Source organism: Podarcis erhardii (genome assembly GCF_964252035.2).
Source record: "Podarcis erhardii genome assembly, chromosome: 1".
NCBI lineage: Eukaryota > Metazoa > Chordata > Lepidosauria > Squamata > Lacertidae > Podarcis > Podarcis erhardii.
In genome coordinates, this window is record NC_138497.1 from 42,092,374 (window position 1) to 42,100,699 (window position 8,326).

At 43.1% G+C, this 8,326-nt stretch overlaps 1 long non-coding RNA gene across 1 annotated transcript; it reads right to left on the reverse strand.

Annotated features, from left to right (window-relative positions):
* Positions 1-272: 272 nt before the first annotated feature.
* LOC309339026 lies at positions 273-6,591 on the reverse strand. The gene is made up of 3 exons (XR_014155142.1): positions 6,446-6,591; positions 4,047-4,129; positions 273-403 (listed from the first exon to the last, which is right to left on the reverse strand). It is a non-coding gene; the product is annotated as an uncharacterized lncRNA (long non-coding RNA).
* Between the last annotated feature and the right edge of the window lie 1,735 nt (positions 6,592-8,326).

Below are 8,326 nucleotides of genomic sequence, written 5' to 3' on the forward strand. Positions count from 1 at the left end.
GGGAGCAAAGAGTGGATGGTTGGCATTCATATTTCAATTGCTTGAGCTTCAGTTACAAATCAGTGACACTCTGGAGACTACGCTTACCCTCTAGCACCCATCCTGCAGCATTCTGTCCTACTGCTCCTGGAAGTTCCTGGCATAGACTTGTTTATCTGTGCCCTTGTTAGGCTGGGGGAAGTTTTCCATCCGAGGCAGTCTAAAAATGCAATGGATTACACACGTGCAGGTTCTTCCTTCTAATTTTGATTTTGATTTGGCTCAATGCTCTGTGTGGTTTTCCTTATTTCTCAAAGGCAGATCACTACCCTGTGATCATCTCAAGTTGCTGCACAGAGAGATTCGGTTAGGTTTCCTCTGCGGCTGTCTTTGTAGCAAATTCAGCATTGCTGAAAGCAGTTTCCTTAAAAAAATGTAAAGAATAGTGGTAATCAGACCTAACTTCTGCATATGAGCTGTTGACTGTCTGCCACACCAGACACTCACGCGGTGGCTTGGTAGAAGAACTTCTTGTACTAGTCTTGCAGTGGCATAGCGTGGGGGGTGCAGGGGGGGCAGGCCGCACCGGGCGCAACATCTGGGGGTTAGGGTTAGGGGGCACAAATCCACGGGTTGGGGGGCGCAAATCCACGGGTTAGGGGGCGCAAATTACAGGTGCTGACAACCCACGCTACGCCACTGGTAATACTTCTAGTTGTCTTAATTTGCTTCATCTTGTTTTGTTTGGGGCCAGTCCAGATCAAGGTAACTATTCACAAGGTGGAAGATTCTGTATTTTATTGCTGGTTCTTTCTCTGCACGACATGCTGCTTTTAAGGGCCATTTCACACACTAAATTATGAAAGTAATGCCTCTTGATGGAGACTGGTTGCAGCACTAATGGGAGGTAAAGAAATTGTGGTGTTTTTCCCATACCTTCAACTGGTGGGAGGTGAGAACGTCCATGTTAAGAGCATTACAACCATAAGGATGTTGAATTCTTAAAGAATAGAAACCTTTCCTAGCAAACACAACCTGAAAAAACACAACCTGAAGCAGCTATAACCCGAGGTATGACTGTAGTAGTAGTAATAATAATAGTTGTTGTTGTTGTTGTTGTTGTTGTTGTTGTTAAAGTCTGCATCATTGTGAGGCACTAAATAACATCTATTAGGCATTCAACCAGAGCTCACTTCCCTCATCCCCATAAGGAGAGTTGGATACTATCATTACTTTTAGTGGGCCATTTGATCTGTGATTGCTGGTTCACACTTGCAACTCATTATTTTCCACAATGTAGAATTAACTTCTGGAATGTGCTGCAACAAGATGTGCTGATGACTCTTGGTTTAGTTAGTATTAAAGGAAGATTAGGCAAAATTCATGGAGGATAGCTCCATCTGTCAGTTGCCATCAGCTACAATAGGTATGTGAAAGCTCCATGCTCAGAAGCAATGTATTTCTGAATGCCAATTAAGGGGGGAGGACAAACAACTAATGGGGTTCCTGTGTTCATGCCCCACATGTGGTCCTCCTGTATGCACCCAACTGGCCTCCATGGGCAACAGGATGGTGCCCTTGTCCTTATTCTGCAAGTCTTATGTTATTCTCTGTAAAACAGGTGCCTGTTGTAACTTTGCTGCGTTGGCAAGCTGGCAGTCAGCTATGCGTTACAAGAAAAAGAAAACAGAACTGGTAATAACAGATTTGGTGGTAAGGATTGCCCTTTTTTAAGGTTAAAGGAGGAACCAAATTTCAGTGTATATCAACCACATATATAATTATCATTCCAGCTGCAAATAAATATATCCCCATGGTGGTTAGAAAAGGGTGTCTCTTTGTTAGGGTCTCATTTCTTCATATGAGACTACAGACAATAATAATGCTGGCATTTTTGCCACCAGCTGTCACATTTCCAGAAAACGATATAAATATGCAACCGTTTTCTAGGCAGTTACTTTGTGTGCACAGCTCAGTGATTTCCAAATCCTTTGGTTGGTTTACTCATTTGAAGCCAACACTTTTAGCTGAAATTCTTCCATCTCTCTGTCTCCCCAATTGCAGACGTCAATACCAATTTGAATTCTTGAACACCCACAATGATGGAACTTCACCTTATTCCAAACAGTGTGTGATTGAAGATGCAGGTCACCTCCAAATGACGTACTTATTGAGCATTCATCCTTATTTCTTTGCAAAGCGTTTGCACAGAAATTATACAACCCACTGTTTTACAGAGCATTCTTCATGATTGGTTTGTGTTAGGGTTGTACATTTTTTATACTACTCTAGTGCATTTTCCCATCACCTCCCTTATCATATTGTACAACGAGTGCTTCACTTCTCTTTAATAGGGCAAACCCGAATTTTCTGATATGCGATTGAATCCCTCCTGCAAAATAGTGGCAGTCTGAAGGTAACCTAGGACACAATGTCCCAGATGTCGTGCGCATGTATTAAAAATGTTGAAAACCAAAACTGAGAACCCGTGTGTAAGGGGCACTTAATGACCTCTGCATCAAATAATGAATTGCAAGGTTTAGTAAGGAGAGAACATAAGAATTAGTCCCATGAACACGATAACAGCAGGCCGCTATTATATGCTGGGAAGTGGTATTTCTAAACCAAACCAAAAGTAAGTGAATGGATGGGAAATTCTGGTAAGTAATTGTTATGACAAAAGGGAAAAAAGGCAACGACAAAGTAATTTTACAGCAAGTTAGAATCCACTTATTGAATATTATAGGAATCTATCTCTATCTATCATCTATCTATCATCTATCTATCTATCTATCTATCTATCTATCTATCTATCTATCTATCATCTATCTATCTATCTATCTATCTATCTATCTATCTCTATCTTATCTATCTATCTATCTATCTATCTATCTATCTATCTATCTACCATCTATCTATCTATCTATCATCTCTCTATCATCTATCTATCATCTATCTATCTATCTATCTATCTATCTATCTATCTATCTATCTATCTATGAAGTAAAATTGCATGAATGCATGAGCTATAATGGGTCAAATACCACTGAGAACTTTTAGGTCATCTTCTCAAAGCATCTCAAATGCAGTGCCATTTAGTGGGGGGTAGGGCACACAATCAGAGCTAATCTACATACCATATTTTGGCTGGGGAAACTCAACCAGATGGTTGGAAAATAAATAAATAAATAAATAAATAAATAAATAAATAAATAAATAACATTTAAAATCAGTACTTTACCAGCTACTGTCCTTCTTAATGCTGCAACACACAAATCATGCAAACTGGTATTAGTAAAGGTAAAGGTACCCCTGCCCGTACGGGCCAGTCTTGACAGACTCTGGGGTTGGTGCGCCCATCTCACTCAAGAGGCCGGGGGCCAGCGCTGTCCAGAGACACTTCCGGGTCACGTGGCCAGCGTGACAAGCTGCATCTGGCGAGCCAGCGCAGCACTTGGAAATGCCGTTTACCTTCCCGCCAGTAAGCGGTCCCTATTTATCTACTTGCACCCGGGGGTGCTTTCGAACTGCTAGGTGGGCAGGCGCTGGGACCGAGCAGCGGGAGCGCACCCCGCCACGGGGATTCGAACCGCCGACCTTTTGATCGGCAAGCCCTAGGCGTGAGGCTTTTACCCACAGCGCCACCTGCGTCCCTGGTATTACCACACTGGTATTACCACACTGCAAAACTAAGTTTTGAAGAATTTGTACAGTTTGACCTGTTCTTTCCTTGGGAGAACTGAAAGCCAAATGTTGCCAGTGGTCATGAAGCAATGCACCATTAGAACCACCCAGTATATAAGTTCATGCTGAGAGTAGGATGGCTGCCAAAAATTAAGCAGCTATATTATTGGTGCGTATTAAGCCAACTGCCCATTGGTTACCTGAATGAAAGAACTTTGTTTTCTCTCTCTCCTGTATTTTCCTTAAACTGGTATTGCAGCAAAAATGGGGGGAAATCCAAGTACAATATATCCTTGAGGGTGGACACTCAAAGGAGCACACTGTGCACCTTCATAAAACATACTGAAATAATTAGTTTTATTTATCAGAGAACAAATACATACCCCAAAGAAGTTGACTGCTGCAACGATTGCCAAGAACATCTGAACTTGGATTTTCCATACCTCAGGCCTACCTTAAACAAAAGCTACCAAACAAGGTCCAGCCAGAATTTTACAGAGCATGCAATACTAGAAGACAAATAACAATAAAAAATAATCCAATTTTCAAAATAATAATTAATTGATGCACCATCAAGGACTGGTGGATCACTTTCTTTGTTTTTAAGGTATGCTCAAGCCTTCTAAAAATAACATTAGATTTTAGCAATTTTTGGGGGGGGCAGTATGAAAACTGTATTAAAAATGCTTTGCTGGTGTGGATAGCATAATGCATAGCTGTCAACTTTTCCCTTTTCTTGCGAGGAATCCTATTCGGAATAAGGGAATTTCCCTTAAAAAAAGGGAAAAGTTGACAGCTATGATAATGGGGAAAATATGTGTTGAATGAAATAAGAAAATGATGTTTCTATGTCCATGAAAAAATCTATTTATTTCTATCAGCTCTGTTTCATGTGGATTGTTTGAGTTTTAACCAACTTGAAAGGCTTGGACGCAGCAAACATAAAAAGTAGTTCTTCCCCTGTGCCCTATCTAATGTCTTATCATGGCCTCTGTGAACGGCTAGGTAAATAAGCCTCTTTCAGGCTATTTCCTACGAACCTCTGATCCTTAATCATGCAAAAGAGAAAGAAAGCAGAGGAAAGGCACTTGTAATGCAAAGGAATACTCTGGAAAATGGTAAAACTTCACACTTGCATTGAAGGCAACTGAAGCAAGAGCTGCTTTGAGCTTCATACTTGGATATACCCTTGCCATATGCTCTTTGTTTGGCGATAGGCAAGCCTACAAGGGAAGTTTCAAAAGCTTTGGCAAGGCTGGCCACTCTAGAGGCTTATGAAAACACAAATAACTTGAGGGTTGAGTGCATGGGTAGGCAAACTAAGGCCCGGGGGCTGAATGTGGCCCAATCACCTTCTAAATCCAGCCCGCGGAAATGGTCCGGCCCACAGCGTGTTTTTACATGAGTAGAATGTGTCCTTTTATTTAAAATGCATCTCTGGGTTATTTGTGGGGCACTGGAATTCGTTCACCCCCCAAAAAAAATATAGTCCCGCCCAAGGTCTGAGGGACAGTGGACCAGCTCCCTGCTGAAAAAGTTTGCTGACCCCTGGTTGAGTGTTTCAAAACAGATTCAGGCTGTTTTGTGTGGGTTGTTGGTGGTCAGTTTAATGCTAGTAAGAGGAGGGGGTGGGGTGGGGGCTTCTAGCATTTCTGCATTTGTTACCTGCCTTGCAATGCAATCATCTGCAGATTTACACAGAAGTAGGCTCTTCTATGTTCTGTGGACTTTACTCCTTAGTGTCTTTGGGATTGCAGCTTGAATCTATCTGTATGCGCTAAACAAAAACCAGATTTGTCATTGACTTTGCCAGAGCTAGCATGACAGGGTATGTTATCTCAGGTGGGTTGTGGTCACTGCCCGCCCTCCTCATCTGGTCCTAGCTGCAGAGGCAGACTTTGGTTATATGGTGCACTGAGCAAGGACAAAATTTGGCACTCCTTAACTTTGAGTAGGTACCTGTATAAATATAGGTGGTGGTGGTTATTTTGCATGCCCTTGGCTTGGCACCTTATGCAGGGAAACTTCCTGCACCACCCTAAATCTGGTGCTGCTTCCACCACCACTTTCCCCCACCTTCTCCATTCCCTGCTGCCTCTCCCTCAGTCATCCTCCTTCCAGCTGTGCATCCCTGTTGTGTCATCCTCATCCCCATAGGTGCTATCTATGCGGGGCCGTGGGGGCCCAGGCACCCACAAATTATCAACGAAGGGGCCGGGCCCAAAAAAGTTCTATGTGGCAGGGCATGAATGCCATGGGGCGTGCCGATCCCAACTGCACACATGTGCATGCCACGGTGATGTTGGCATGCCCCGGGCCCCTTCTGGTGCGGTGGCAAGGCAGTGCACCTGCTCACCACTCAATACCACAAAGGTGGGAAATACTGTGTAAAGTTTAACAGCATCTATTAAGTGTAAGTAAAGTAAAGGGACCCCTGACCATTAGGTCCAGTCGTGCCTGACTCTGGGGTTGCGGCGCTCATCTCGCTTTATTGGTCGAGGGAGCCGGCGTACAGCTTCCAGGTCATGTGGCCAGCATGACTAATCCGCTTCTGGTGAACCAGAGCAGCGCATGGAAACGCCGTTTACCTTCCCGCTGGAGCGGTACCTATTTATCTACTTGCACTTTGATGTGCTTTCAAACTGCTAGGTTGGCAGGGACTCCGTCGTGGGGATTCGAACCGCCGACCTTCTGATTGGCAAGTCCTAGGCTCTGTGGTTTAACCCACAGCGCCACCTGCGTCCCTTCTATTAAGCATAGTAAAGTGCATTAGACTGCTAACCTGTCTTTGCTGCAGGTGGTGATGCTTTGGCAGTGATTCAGGCATTCTCTGTTTCCACCTTGACCACAATGTTTCCCTTTGAGGAAGCGCTCCTACCTCAAAGTGAGAAGTATTGGACCTGGAGACGTTTTTAGGACCACTGCAGACTGCATCCCTGCAACAGCGGCAGCAGTGGTGTTCCATAGTAAGCACACAAGCAGTGGAGGCAACAGGTGACGGGGTGGCAGTTAGTTGACAGCCATGGTGTTGGTGTTGGTGGCAGGAAGACAAGACCATGGGAGCCTCATCCGCCACCCTGTGTCACATGCCTCACCTGACCTTGCAGCGGAGAAAAAGGGCACAATATTTTATTTAAGTGCTCCAATGCTGTATGCTTTTTTTTGTATTGTGTCCAAATTTCTTCTGAAAGCCAGTGACTTCGAGTATAAAAAGGCTATACTAAGCTACTTGGCCACATGGCAGTTTTGGAACAAATCCGTTATACTGGATGACTCATGACTCTAGCTCTTTTCTTTGGGGGGTGGGGGTGGGAGTCCTAATTTAGTAAAAAAAATTACTCAATTTCATCTTATCCCAAGAGTAGTAGTAAAAATGAAAGTTTTTACATGAACAAAATGGCCACTTTCAAACACTTGCTCTAAGAACTAATTACAGTGGTACCTCAGGTTAAGTACTTAATTCGTTCCGGAAGTCTGTACTTAACCTGAAACTGTTCTTAACCTGAAGCACCCTGTAGCTAATGGGGCCTCCTGCTGCTGCCACGCCGCCGAGGCCCGATTTCTGTTCTCATCCTGAAGCAAAGTTCTTAACCTGAAGCACTATTTCTGGGTTAGCGGAGTCTGTAACCTGAAGCGTATGTAACCTGAGGCACCACCGTACTTTAAAAAAAAAAAAAGATTCCTGTTTAGCTGATTGCAGATTGTCTCATTTCCATTTTTAGAGATTTTTCTCCCCCTTAGATTTATGCTGGAAACAAACAATTATGCAAGGCTCCCCTTGCCCTGCAGTATCTGCCTCATTGCCAGTGGAAGTCCAGCAACATATTATTTCAGCTTAACACTCCAACATACTTGCATATAGGGTTTTCGCATGTGGATGCCCTAATGTTGTTTCCCCACTGCCTTGTTGCATTTGCATATTGAACATGCAAGTTTGAAAAAGCTATTTAAAAATGCCTTGACATCGGTCCTCTTCTAGATGCTTATTCTGGAGGCCTCTGGGGAACGCGGCTCAAACGACTGGCAGCCTAAGGAGAGAATGATGGATTACTCTTCAGCTGTCCACACAAAATATGACCTCCATTCAAATAGCCAACTTTGGTTTCTGTCACTGACATAACCCTCATCACACTTTTCTTCCAAGCTCTTAAAAATAATGGGAAAGATTATTCTAGTCTGATCCCATTAAGTGGATATTACACTTTTCATAACGTTCTGAGATCATTGATACGAGGTGTTTTGTTTCTTTATTTTTATATAAAAAATATCTCTCCCATAGAAAAAAAATGGGATGCAGTTTCAGGTCCTTGGTGCTCTGAATGCTTTGGTTTGGCAAGTCTCACTGTGGTGCATTCCAATTGCTTTCTGTTTTCTTCTTGGCTGCATTGTTCTTGGAAAAGTATGAGTTTGACATTAGTAATACAACCAAAACAGAACTTTTCCATGTGGCTTTTACATTGTTGAGCCGGCGTGCTGTGGCTTTGAAAGCCCAATAAAAGAGGTTGCGTAACAGGGATTACAGATTAATCGGTGGCATGAAATAGTGAGATTGAAGAGTATGATTATTATTTTTTATAGTGGTCATTTATGTTGTCAATGTGTCTGCTGCAGACTCCGAAGTATTATTTTTTCAATTTCACATTGGGTCGTAATGTTCTTTGTG